Here is a 13,418-nt window from a genome sequence, read left to right on the forward strand (position 1 = left end):
GTTCAATTCCCAGCAACCACATGGTGGTTCACAACCATCTGTAATGGGATCCAATGCCCTCTTCTGGTATGTCTGAAGACAGCTACAATGTACTCACATACATAAAATATAATAAATAATTCTTTTAAAAAAAGGAGTGTAGTGGATTAAGACATTCACTGCTAAGTTTGGTGATCCTGTTTCCTGGGACTCAAGGTAGAAGAGAATCAACTCCATAAAGCTGCTCTCTCTCTCTCTCTCTCTCTCTCTCTCTCTCTCTCTCTCTCTCACACACACACACACAAAACTGCACACACAATATATAAGTATAACTTTAAGGGAAAAAAGAAAGAAAAGGGAAAAGAAAGGAAGGAAAAGAAAAAAAAAAAGTAAGGTTGAGGGTGTGGCCAGAGTCGTACCTGATGGATCGTCTGGCAGAGAATTGAGTGATTCTCTGTGGCAAACCACTTCTGTCTTGAACTTGTCCTCTGTGAAGCTGATACTGTGTAGCCAAAATGGGACAGGTGGAACCCATTACAGAATTAGTCTGCCCATTTCCTCCCTGTTCGCCCCCACCCAAGCTTCCCTTCCCTTCACTCCTTCCCTGCCCCAAGATGACCACACAAGTTCTGAGGAGCAGAGTTCCAGTTCTCCCGAATGGGCCTCCTGCCCCCCCTCTGTCCTTCCTTGCGTTTGTGTGTTTGGGACTCTCCTATTCTATTCTAGCTCCCATTCTCCTATTCTAGCTTAATCTTTAGAATTCATTCAGGAAGTAGGTGTTTCTCCTGATCACCAAAACTTGAGCTACAGTTGCCTTTTCTGAGATTCCTACCCAACAACTACCTTTCATGTTGTGTCTGTCTCCAAGTTTGTCTCTGCAATGACAGTGAGCAGATGTTGCAACTTCAATGGTTTTGTGGCCCAGGGCACCTAGTCAAGGTGCACAGCAGGTGGTCAGATATCTGTGTTACCTGCACACGGATGGATGAATGAAAGAAAAGAAAGCGAATACAGTGACTACTTTCAGGATAGGGAGAAAGGAGATGTCTCTACCGTTCTAAACCTCTTGGGCTACCTCACTAAACCCCATTCTTCTCTCAAGAAGTCTCCCTAGCCTATGCAAAGCCTCCAGGACAGCGGTTAGTTAGTACTAGGAGCAGAGAGATTGTTTTGGTGCTCTCCAGCACAGAGTGAAGGCAGTCTCCAAGCACGCCCCAAAGTCCCCGCCCTCCACTTTCCCCCAGGGTCTGCAGCCCAGGGGTTTGGGGGCGGTCCACATTGCAGAGAAGCAGGCGGGATTGTGCCAGCCTCCACCCCTCCACCCCCACCCACCCCTGCCCCCTTACACTTACTTTTCTGTCACCTTCCTAAGGCTTGAGCAGCACGCTGCTGAGCCCGGGGGCCACCAGGGCGGGAAGAGCAGCATTCATTTGCGGAGGAGTCAGGGGCGTGGGAGTAGCAGCCTGCAGGACCCCAGAGGCCAGAGGCTTCTCTGCTGCCAGTCACTTCCAGACTCCTGCTCTCCAGCTGCTAAGCTATCCTGCGCTCTGGGTGAACACTCTTCAAATCCACCCCAGGCTGGGTAGAAGTTTCCCTGAGGTAAGTCCAGCAGCCTAGGTCCTCTGGGAAAGAAACTGAACAAAGTTAATAAATGGAGGCAAGGGATCAGCCAGAGAGAGAGGCTACAGAGAAGGACCAAGGTGAAGGAAAACACTGTACTTAAAGGTCTGAAAAGTGTCTCTTTGGAGGTTTTCATCCACACCAGATAGAGTGAGCTGATTTCTCTGGCCTCTGTTAGCTGCCTCCTCCTCCTTTTCTTCCTCCTCCTCCTCTTCCTCCTCCTCTTCCTTCTTCTTTTGCATCAAGCTGTGGGAGAACCAGCAGCATGAACTAGTCATTCCCTGTTTTGGGTTGGGAGTTCCCCACCACACACTCGGGGTTCTCCTGGGATGAGAGGTGCCTTGCCCAATACTGTGTTCCCACACCCAGCACAAAGTGTGGCAGGCACACAGGGCCACTTAACCAGGAAAAGCCGTTGCCAAGCCTGCAGGTACCCAGCATCTAAAGTTCCCTGCTCAGTGTCACACAAATCTATTAAAGACAACGTTGTGGTCAGGGCTTTATTGTTGGTGCAGGAGATGAGGGAGGGAGATAGGCAAAGCATGTCTTTTTAAAAATCAGTTCCCAATGACACTCTACTGCGAGCTGAGCCCAGACTGCCTGGCTCATAACCAGCCTTGGAAGTAATTCTGACCGGAGGAGGCCAGAGGAGGAAGGGAAAATCCTGGAACTAGGAAGTAATGGGTTTTTTTTTCTTCACGGTCTCTTGTAATAGGATTTCTTGTGGGTCCTTTTTAAAAATCTTTAGCATGGGGATGTTTAAAGAGGACTTTTGTGAATTCCAGGGAGTCAACAGGGAGAGCTGGGTATCACTGAGAAGTTGTGGTGTTGCTGATTACCTAAGACTCAAGACAGAACATTAGAAGGCTGTTCTTAAGGGCTTTTTCTTTTATATTGCTATAGAGTACAGCAGTGTGTGTGTGTGTGTGTGTGTGTGTGTGTGTGTGTAGAATGTATGAGTCCTGGTATCTTGGGACTTCAGAAGAGGGCTTCAGATCTCTGCAGCCCTTGGACGTTGAGTGACAAGTGGTGACAAGTGGCTGTGAGCTGCTCACTGCAGATGCTGGGACCCAGCTCAGTCCAGAGGACGAGCAGTGGAAGCTCTTAACGGCTGAGCCGTCTCTAGAGCACGCGCTGCCCGTTTGAAAGGCTCTGTTTGCCGAGCACCGCTTTTCATTTGGTTTGTTCTTCGCATTCATTCTCATGCACAAGCTTCTACTTCCTCAGTTTCTTCTGGAATACCCTCCCTTCTCTGCAGCCCCCTTTGCTGGTGTAGGCAGTTTGTTCCTTTTGAGTCTCACCTCCACACGGCTGGGGACGCTGAGGCAGAGGACAGTCCTGCTATGAGCTCTGTAAGTGTGGCAGGGCATCATGGGTACTTGGTTCGCCTGAGATGCTCCGACCAGAGAATCCACATCCAGTTCCTTGCAGATACTCTCTGCAGCTTGAAGCAGGCTCAGTAAACGTGTAGCCCTCATTGGGACACCTTGAATCTGCACTGCGGGGGCCGAGGATATCTACCTTGATTTGCAGGCTTGTACTGTTGGATGGCACACAGTGCTCTTATTTTCAAATCATTTATTTAACTTTTAATTGTGTGTGTATGTATATGTGTGTGTCTGTGTACATGAGTGAAGGCACCTACAAGGTGTCAGATCCTCTGCAGCTAAAGTTACAGACAGTTGTCAGTCACTGGCCCTGGCTGCTAGGAACTGAACTCTGGCCTCTGCAGGAGCAGTGAGCACTAACCACTGAGCTCTCTCTCCACTCGGGTCCTCTGGAAGAACAGTGCTTGCCCTGCCCGTAGCTGCTGAACCACTCTTTCACCCCACACATTGCTTCTTTAAGGTGACATCTTTCAGAAACTTGGTGGCTTTTCATATATGCACACCCTTGATGGGCTCGGTAACTTCCTGGGCGCTTGCTCTTAAAGTGAACATACAGATTTCACCTCTTGTTTTTTATGAGTTTGTAGGGTTTTCAAGAGAGAAGCCAACCATTTTCACCTGTCACCTCAGGCTACTTACAGGTTTGGTGTTGTTTCCTATAATTCAGGGCACTTTAAAAATGTGGGTGCCCATGTCCGTGGGGGTAGAGTTGGCATGTGTGTGTGCCTGTGGGGGCCAGAGACTCATGTCTGGTGTTGCTCGCCACCTCACTTTTGAGGGGGTCTCTCTCTCTCTCTCAACCTAGGGCTTGCTGCTCCAGATAGACTGACTAGCCAGCGAGGCCCGAGGGTCCTGCTGTCTGCTCTCCACCGCTGGAGTGACGGAAGTGCTCACTGGTGTGCTGGGATCTTACATGGGGCAGAGACCTGCACTCAGGCCCTCGCGTTTGTACCACAAATACTTTACTCACAAAGTCAGTTCCCCGAGGTATTGCCTGTAATATCAAATCCCAAGTATGCCAGGGTGAAGCTCCGCAGTTATGCTTGCTGCTCTACATCTTCACGACTGGGGCCATGTTTGTCAAAATCCAGAAACTTAAAATAGCGGTTTGAAATAAAAAGCCTTAAACGTTTGCATCATTTGATGATAAACTGTCATTTCCTTTCACCCTTTCATAACACCAGAAGTGCAAAGAGGGTGCAGTGGGGTGGCTCAGTGGGTAGAGACACTTGCCTCCACGCTTGGAGACCTGAGTTCTGTACCTGAGACCCACAAGACAGAAGAGAACTGGCTCCCTCAAGCTGTCCTCTGACCTCCGCGCACGCGCATGTGTGTGTGTGTGTATATGTGTGTGTGTGTGTATACATGCCATAGGATACTCACAAAGTACCCCCACACATGCATATACACACACAGACACACACACAGACACATACACAAACAAGAGACAAACAGATGCACATACATACATACATTCACACACATAGAGACACAAACAGACATACACACATAAACACACAGACATACACACAGACACAGACAGATACACACACATACATGCATATACACACACATAGAGACCTACACACACATAAACACACATATACTCATAGACACACACAGATAGATACACAGACACACAAGAGACAAACAGATACACATACATACATATATACACATATACACACATAGAGACACAAATAGACATACACACATAAACACACATAGACACACAAAGACACAGACAGATAGACAGATATACACACATACACGCATATACACACATAGAGACAGACATACACATAAACACACACACACACTCATATACACACACACAGACACATACTCATACTGATGGAATGTAACAGGGAGGAAGGGAGGAAGGAGAGGAGCTCAGAACCTGGATCAAGGGTCCTTTTCCACTCATAAGTTCGGTATACTTAAATGCTGTGCCATAAAATTAAATTTTACGATATTCACATAGTTTTTGTTAAGCATACATTAGGGGATAAGCTTTTGTCTCAGGAAAAAAAATCTTTTGGTTTTGCTAAGTCTTCTAGAGTCATAATTCTACAAGGATAGTGTTGTTAAATGTAAAGTACAATTTTCTTGTCTAGATTTTTGAAAGTTTTAGTGTTTGCAATATCAGTGCAGGGAATGTGCATTTGTGTGGACAGTACTAAGTCACCAAAAAAGGACCAGGATGAAAGAACCACGACTAGAGCAGGCACAGCATCCATCCGTTCACCTGTGACTCTGTGGGCTACACAGTCCCGCTAAGATAAAGCTCTTAAAAATGGAGGTTGACCCTCAGTAAATATGCCCTCAGAATTTCTCAAAAACTTAAAAATGATGTTGTTAACTATATTCCAAAGTATGTAACTAAGGGCGGGGCTAATGGTCGGCCATTAATGGTGTATTTGAAAGCACCTCACGTGGCTGTCCCCAGAAACAAGTATGGTGACCACTATAGTTTCCCAACTTTTACTGCTTCTCCTTTGTTGTTGCTGATTTGATCTGTCTCGCTATTTGTTCCTTTGGAAACAGAGTCTTACCATGTAGCCCCAGCCAACCTGAAACTCACTGCTGTGTCGATGGGACTGGCCTCACACTCATAGAAATCCTCCTGCCTCCTGAAGGCTGGGATGAAAGGTGAACTTCGGGCTAATTACTCTTTCATATGTGACCCAAACATGACGTTTCCTTGCTGATTAAATGATGGGCAAAGTATTTTTTTAATTTCTTTTTACATTTTATTTATTTTATGTGTCTATGTGGGTGTGGGCGGGGTGGGTGGGGGAGCTATGTGGAAGCCATGGCTTATAGGTGGGGTCAGAGGACAACTTACTAGGTCGGTCCTCTCCTTCCACAGTGTGTTCCTAGGGACTGAACTCAGGTCGCCAGGCCTCTCTTGACTTTCCTGCTTGTTGTGACTGTTGGCTTTTACAGTAGGGAGTGGCCCAAGTTTGCCCTCCATCGGGTCTAGCTTTGAGTGGCAGATGAGCGTGATGAACCCTGATCTTGACCTCTTAGAGCCTCGCTTTGCTCACCTGTCCCTTGTAACAGCCTTAGGAAACCGTCGAGCACCAGAGCGCTCGCACGCAGGGGAGCAGGAGAGCCGTCAGGCAGACCCCACTGTCTGGTTGGGACAACTCAGTCAGTGTTAACCCAGTGTTGTGCAGCATTGCCAGCCCAGTGACCAACTTCTTTCCGTGGAGTTTAATAACACATGATGAGCAGAAACTTGCTGGGTGCCGTCTCTCTTTTTTTCCTGGAAATGTTCCAGTTCATAAAGATTACTTAAGAAAAATCCTGTCACTCAGGCACACGCTATCCTGGAAGAGAGGTGCCCTGGAAAGGAGGTGGGAGGGTGGGGGAGGGGTTGTCTGTACTGAACTCACAAGTCCTCATATCTTAAAACTTTATGGTTTGTGGAAACTTTCCCAGAGAAATCAAATTATCCCCATAGGTAGGTGACTTTAAAGATCATGCCAAAGGGGCTGGAGAGATGACTCAGTGCTCTAGCAAAGGACCTGAGTTCAATTCTCAGCACCCGCATGGCAGTGCTCTGCCGTCTGTAACCCTCTCCTGGCCTCTGCTGACACCAGGCGCCCGTGTGGTGCACAGACTTAACATGCAAGCGAAACACCGGGACACATAAAGTAAACCGATGAAGCATATTTGTTGCTTTTGATTCTGTGGATCATGGTCCTGTGATGCTAAAAAATATCTTTCTAGACCACACCCCACTCCCTCCCCCTCCCTGTCCCCGCCCCAGTGTGTGTGGGTTGATGTCAGGTGGCTCCCTCACCTGACCTCTCCATCGAGTTGTGAGACAAGTCTCCCAGCAAACCTGAGCTCTCCAATTCAGCCTGACTGACCAGCGAGCCTCAAGGGACCCCCATCTCTGCCTCTCCGGCACTGAGACTACAGTCACGTGTCCTGATACCTGACCTTTTCTGCAGAGGCTGGGAATCCCGACTCAGGACTTCATGCTAGCTCTGCAAACACTTTTTGCCTCTGAGCCGTTTCCTCAGCCCCTCCTCTGACTGTCAGCAGAAGGGAATGCCTATTAAAATGTAGAACTGCCTTGGTGTCATGATGAACACCTGAGATCCCTTCCCTTGGAAGGCAGAGGCAGGAGTTCAAGGCTAACCTCAACTACATATGAGTTTGAGGCCAGTTAGGACTACATGGGACACTGGCTAAATGAATGAATGAATGAGTAAGTAAGTAAATAAACAAATAAATAAATGGAATAAAATTCTTCCCTAAGTATGACGTATAGCAGCAGCATTCAGAATATCTACTGAGGTGCAAAATGTCAGAGTACAGGCACACCTAATGAAGAAATAATAGTCTTCCCCTCAGTCACTCTGCTGGTTTCTTACCCTCCTGCTAACTCTGGCCTTGGAATGAGCTCACAGGCCTGGCACGAGAATTTGGAAAAGATATCCAAGAGCAGAAATGGATACTGTTTAGCCAATACAAACCCTGTGCCAGAGGAAAATATGCTCTGTGATTTTCTTATTCGTAATGTTTCCCACGGTACCTTGTCACTTAGTAGGTACTCAAATATTTAGCACATAAACGGCTGTTAGGATTTCAAAACTCTGACTGGAGTATGTGTCTCTTTGAAAGCTGGAGCAGATGCTCTTAGAAAATTCAGGAATGTGCAAAACTTCATGATGTTCTGAAAATCCTTAAGCTGTGCCATCTCAGGGAAAAAAAGTATTAACATGCAAACTCCTAGCAGGGCAAAGGAAACATAACCAACACCATTAATGCTAAAGGTCGGTCCTGCAAGATGCCGCTGCCAATCTATCATTACGGCTCTGAACCTCACCTCTGGGTAATTTTGATTGGTCAAGATAATGCTAAGAATTAAGTGCCTTTTATGGTTCCAAATATCACATCTATGGAAATTTTCTGCCTTACTTTTGGCAAGAAAAGTTTTTCTCCAGATGTGCAGAATGGTAGAAGAAAGAGAAGAAAAAGAGAGAATTAAAAATAAATTTAGTTAATGTAATTGGATGTCTAATTGTCAGCTCACAAGGTGTTAAATAGACGCGCAACTACTTAAGCATTTACAGTTCAGGACCCTGCGTTGGCTTTAACGTGGCCACTGAGCTGTGCATACTCCATGCACTCTAAACTTTAGAGTGGGGAAGGTTTTGGCAGGATTAGTTGACAAAGGCGTTTGTGTTGGCTTGAAAAATCATAAGCTAATCATTTGTTGGGTCCTTAAAAAAATAGCTTGATTAATGTTTGGCAAGAAATTCTGACCTAGAGTCTCCATTGTGTGAGTCCTAATACAGCTGAACTTTGAAGTCCATAGAAACTCATCATCATGTTTGGCTATTGTTTGGCGAGGAAAAGAAAAAAAAACCACATACACACGGATCACCAAATGGTCCATGAACATCGGTTTGGTATTCCTGCTGCACCCCAAGTCAGCTTGTATAGGTGAGCACAGTCCATTCACCTCTGTATTTTCTTGGAGGCACTTAGCATTTAGAACACTATGATGACAGGCTTCAAAGCAGAGCCCAGATCTTCAGGGTCCAGCCTTGCTCTGCTGCTGGCAGATGATGTCAGGGCCCTGGTTGCGTCCTCTCTCCATTTGCATTCAGTGCCTTCTGCAGTTCTGCCTGAGAGTTTGCTCTGCCTTGGGTGTGTCTATCTGACTCACCTGAGGCAGGTCAGCGAGTTAACAATCCCAGGAGTGATGCTACACCTAATAGGTTAAAGTTGGTGAAGAAATACCCCATCTTGGTGAAGAACTCCCTGGGTCTGATCTGCCCATTTTGCTGAGGTGGCCAAGAGAAGAGTACCACATGGTGCCACATGGTGCCACATGGTGCCACATGGTGGCAGATTCCCTGTATTTTAATGTTGGTTTCCTCCCTTCCTCTGTCTTCTTTTTGCACTTTCATGATTTTAGGAGTCACTTCCCAAATAACCTGTTATCCTGGCTAGCTTTTATTGTCAGTGTGAACAGAATCCATAATGACCTAAGTCAAAGAATTGCCTTAATAAGATTGGCCTTAGGCCAACTCTGTGTGCAATTATCTTGATTTATGGTGGATCTGGAAGGACCCCCTGGAGGCATCACCAGTCCCTGGGTGGGGAGAGTAGGGGGGTAGGGGTTGGGTTTCTCTGTAGTTTTTGCTTCAATGCTTGCCCTGACTTCCCTCAGTAAAGAACCAGGAAGCTTCCAAGTTGCACCAGGAAGTGCAAACCAAATAAATCCCATCATCCTCTATGTTGCTTTTGATCAGAGTATTTTATCACAGAACCAGAGAGCAAACGGGGATGCACGGCCATATGAGTTCTTGTTCAGGGTCTGCTTTTGAGGAAACTCTTGCTACTATCTCAGTGCACATGGAAGATTTAGGGAGCTCAACTCTACTGATCTATAGCCATATTTTAAATACCATTGGAGTCAGACTAGAGAACAAATTCTGCAGCTAGCTAAAGCTGTTTCACTGTGTCTGGCTTGGTTGGATTCTTAGTCCTGACTTTGCTCCTAAATTCCTGTTAGCATTTAGGAAACTGTCCTGGAACATGGAGGGAGGCGCTGAGGATTCAGTGTGATCTCAGAGCAGAGGGGAGCTTGTTGTAACAACCCTGTAACTAGAGAAATACCACAAAAACACATTCTGCTGTTCATAGAGGTGGTCCGAATGTGCTCATGAAGGTGACGCGGGCTCCTCCACGTTCTTGCAGGACATTCCAGTCCCCTCCGTGGTAGGCACCCTTTGTTAAGTGTTACTTTCTTATATGCACCCTCAGGCCTCTTCTGAGCCCCCAGTTCTGACTGCACACAAGGAACTTGAATTACACATACTGCAACCCACAATGAGTCCCACACAGTATTCAGTGCCTTCTCCTCTTCCTCCGAATGGCACAATCCAGTAGCCTCACCAGAAAGCAGCGTTGAAGCCCTGTCTTTTCCCCCAGCCCTCATGAATGATGCCAGCTCATCAGTTTCTAATTCTAATTCCCAGCAGTTTAACTTGATTCCAACCTTAGCAAGCCTTCCTGAGCCCCTTGTATAGTGACTCCCTTGTTCCCACAGTGCTCTCTCTTTTTTACCCTGCTTCCTGGCCTCCCTCCCCACCTTCTTACTGTCCCAACTGCAGCCTCCACATTTCAACCCAGGGAATCTTCCTAAACCATCTGCTTCTACTTTTCTCTGCTTAAAATGCTCCTGTGGCTTTGTCTAAAACCCATCCTGATCCTGGTTAAAGTCTTCTCCTCGTCTAACCTGAGTTCTACCTTTCCTTCCCTGCCTCTAGCCCCTTCCTCTAGGTCTGTAGGGAGACTTTACTCTCTCCCACCTCCTGCCATTTGCACTTGAGATTTCCTCTGCCTAGGACAGTATTAGTCTCTAGACTCCAGGGCCTGGCTAGATGTTCCCATCCATTGTTAGCATATATACTATCAATACCCATTCCTAGGAGAATCATTATTGGGTTACATCTACAGGAAATAGGTACAGCGCCCTAATCCTCCTTAATCAGACTGCTTTCCAGTAAACTGATTGCTTTGATTTTTATTTGTGTGTGGTGTGCGTGTGTATACGTGTGTGTGTGTGTGTGTGTGTGTGTGTGTGTTCTTGTGCATGCACACGTGTTCTCCAGGCTACTGTGGTCACTCGGCAGATGCTACACTATTATCTGCAGATGAATAAATGAGCTAACATCAAGTTCTTTACTAGCTAAGAACCACTGGCAACTCACAGACACTCTTTGAGCTGCAACTTTCCCATTGATAATAGGATAATGGAAACAACACCCAAGCTTGGAAGAGTGAGAAGAGGGTTTGGGGTGGGTTGTGGGTTTGGGGTGTCTGACAGGCACATAGCTGGTGCTTAGTAATAGTTACTTTGGAGTCACCAAGATAGAAAGATGCGTAAGTTGACCCTGTGACACTTTGAGATGGGAAAGGCCATGCCCTATGAGGCAGAGGTTGAAGGCCCTCGCTGACATGGTACGGTTGGGTGAAGCCCAGAGGGGGAAAGGCATTGGTAATCCAGTTAACACCTAGCTTTTCTGATGTCTTTTCAATCCTAGTGTGGGCTTTCGGAAAAGCAAGTTCTGCCCTAACTCTTCCATTTCCCCCATCGATCCTTCCTCCCAGCTGTCATCCTCTGCATTCCCTGGGTCAGAGTGGGAATGGAGCTATTTCTAAGAGTTTTTGCCTTAATAAGCCTCTCCCCACTTTGACGGCTGCTTGGCTGTCTCCCTTCTCCCTGATTACTGCCATCATCCTGAAGCAGGGCCATTAGGCATCTAATTGTTGGGTCTCCAGGGAGCTGTTGCCAGGGTGCTCCTACAGTGTTAGGCAGGTGGTTTAACTGGCTGGGGATGCACAGTAAATGAATCCCCAGGTTGCCAACCACTTGGTAAAGAAGGTAAAAACAGACTCAGACCTGTGTAGTGGACAGCCAAGTTGAGAACGCAATTAAGGCAGAAACTGAGCTACTACCCCCCAGGGAGGTGTCAGGATTTAAGGGCTTTTACCTATATTTGTCAAGTTACTCCCTTGGTGCACTTACCTTAGGATCTGTCACTAGACTGTTTTCAAGTTAGCAGGGCCAGAGGTACCACAAACTTTGCGACCTCCAACCCTACCATGTCCATAGATCTGATAATTACGGGACACACAATCACTTGTAATGAACAGTCACTATAAGGAATAAGGTAAATTAACAACTAATGACGTTTCTATTAGTTTCTAAGAGAAGCTTTCTCTGATAGACCAGACTAGATAAATCTGCAAACATTTATTCTATTGTGCAGAATACTTTAGTTGCTCCCTCGCCCCCAAACCTGTAGATTTTTCATTTATCTGCTAACTTGCCTCTTCCTTGGTGCTCCAACAGGCTTTTCCACTATTCTTTTTCTCTCCTTTGCACGTGTGTGTGTGTGTGTGCGTGTGTTGTGTCTGGTATGCATATGTATGTATGTTTACATGCGTGCACACACACACACACACACACACACACACACACACACAAATGTATGTGGACACGTGTGTGGAGGCCTGAAGTTGGCATTGAGTGTTCTCAACTGTTGTCCTGTAGATTTATTGAGATGGGGCGGGTCTCTTCTTAACCCAAAGCTCACCTCTTTAGCCAGTTTGGGCCAATAACTACCAGGAATTCCTTGTTCCTGCTTCCTGAGTTGTGGGATTGCATGCTATTGTTACTCAGCTTTTACATGGGGTCTAAAGCCACTCCTGTCTGCATAGCAAGCATTTTATCCACAAAAGCATCTCCCTAGCCTCTGGTCTTTCTAACTTTTTTTGTGGAGAAAACTGCTGTAGACATAGCCTCTGCTGCTATCACCACAGTCCACCAAAGCAGCAGGGGTTGGTTGTGTAGCCCACTGGATATACCAGAAGGCATCTGTGATGTCTCGGCCTGATACCTGCCGAACTCCTCATGAAAAGACAGTTTGCTGAGATGTACGTTCAGTGAGAAGAGATAGCTAGCACCGCTCCTCAGGAGAAGGAGCTGGCGTCTTCAGGTCTTCAGAAAGGAGGTCTTTGAGTCTTCTACCCATGGAGTTTCTGTCAGTGAACGCTGAGTCCCCAAAGTACTATATGGTCCAGTATTATCCCTCACTCCTAAATAAAGAAAACTAGGTTAACTGATGGCCAATGACAGATGTGGTAGGGTCTCAAGCAACAGCTATTCTTAAGACCACAGCTGGTCAGTGGGAAAGATTTGAACTTGGGAGGCAGCTAGCCTGGCCCTGGACACTACTTGTCCACCCTGCAGGGAGAAGTGGAATGCTCCCCAGCCCCGAAGCTTTCTGCGGACCCGTGAGATACATTCTTGCATGAGCAGAATAATAGCTCAGGCGTCATTCTTTCACAGTAAGGGGAAGTTTTCAGTCAGTGGGGGTTTTGTTGTTTATTTGCTTGTTTTTTAGAAGAGGGCAAAAAGAATGATCAATGCAGACTGGTTGTGAAGCTCCAAAGAGCAGCTCAGGGCCGGGGATTCAGTTCAGTGGTAGATTCCGTTCACTCCTTTAGTGTGTGCTTGAATCTCTGCCATTGAATCTGACTATGGTTAATATTTCCAGGAATCTTGTCTCATTTTATTGTGTGACTTAAAGCAGGGACTTAATAAATCTTTTCCTATTTTCTTTGCTAAGTCAAAGTGATTGGTCCTTTCCCTAACTCTCCCAGTTAAAAACCCGATCATAATCTAGGAATAAAGACTTGATGAAGCATGAATGGCTCCCAAGCAGCCATGAGCAGTCTGGCCACTTCCTGGTATCCAACCTCACTCGGGGCCATGTTGGCTAATTTTATGTCAACTTGACACAAGTAGAGGCATTTTCAAAGAAAGGGCCTTGGATAAGACAATGCCCCCACCAGACTGGCCTGTAGGCATGACAGGGACACATTTTCCTG

The 13,418-nt window shown here is 46.6% G+C and overlaps 1 protein-coding gene across 1 annotated transcript in view; it reads left to right on the top strand.

The window, feature by feature from the left end:
• The first annotated feature begins 1,425 nt into the window (after positions 1 to 1,425).
• The window catches only part of Col6a6 (collagen type VI alpha 6 chain), a 135,993-nt gene continuing 124,000 nt past the window's right edge, over positions 1,426 to 13,418 (top strand). Inside the window, exon 1 of the mRNA XM_052187444.1 lies at positions 1,426 to 1,578. The gene's annotated coding sequence lies outside the window, so the exon portion shown is untranslated. The remainder of the gene's footprint in view (positions 1,579 to 13,418) is intronic.

This window comes from Apodemus sylvaticus, chromosome 7, assembly GCF_947179515.1.
Source record: "Apodemus sylvaticus chromosome 7, mApoSyl1.1, whole genome shotgun sequence".
Lineage (NCBI taxonomy): Eukaryota > Metazoa > Chordata > Mammalia > Rodentia > Muridae > Apodemus > Apodemus sylvaticus.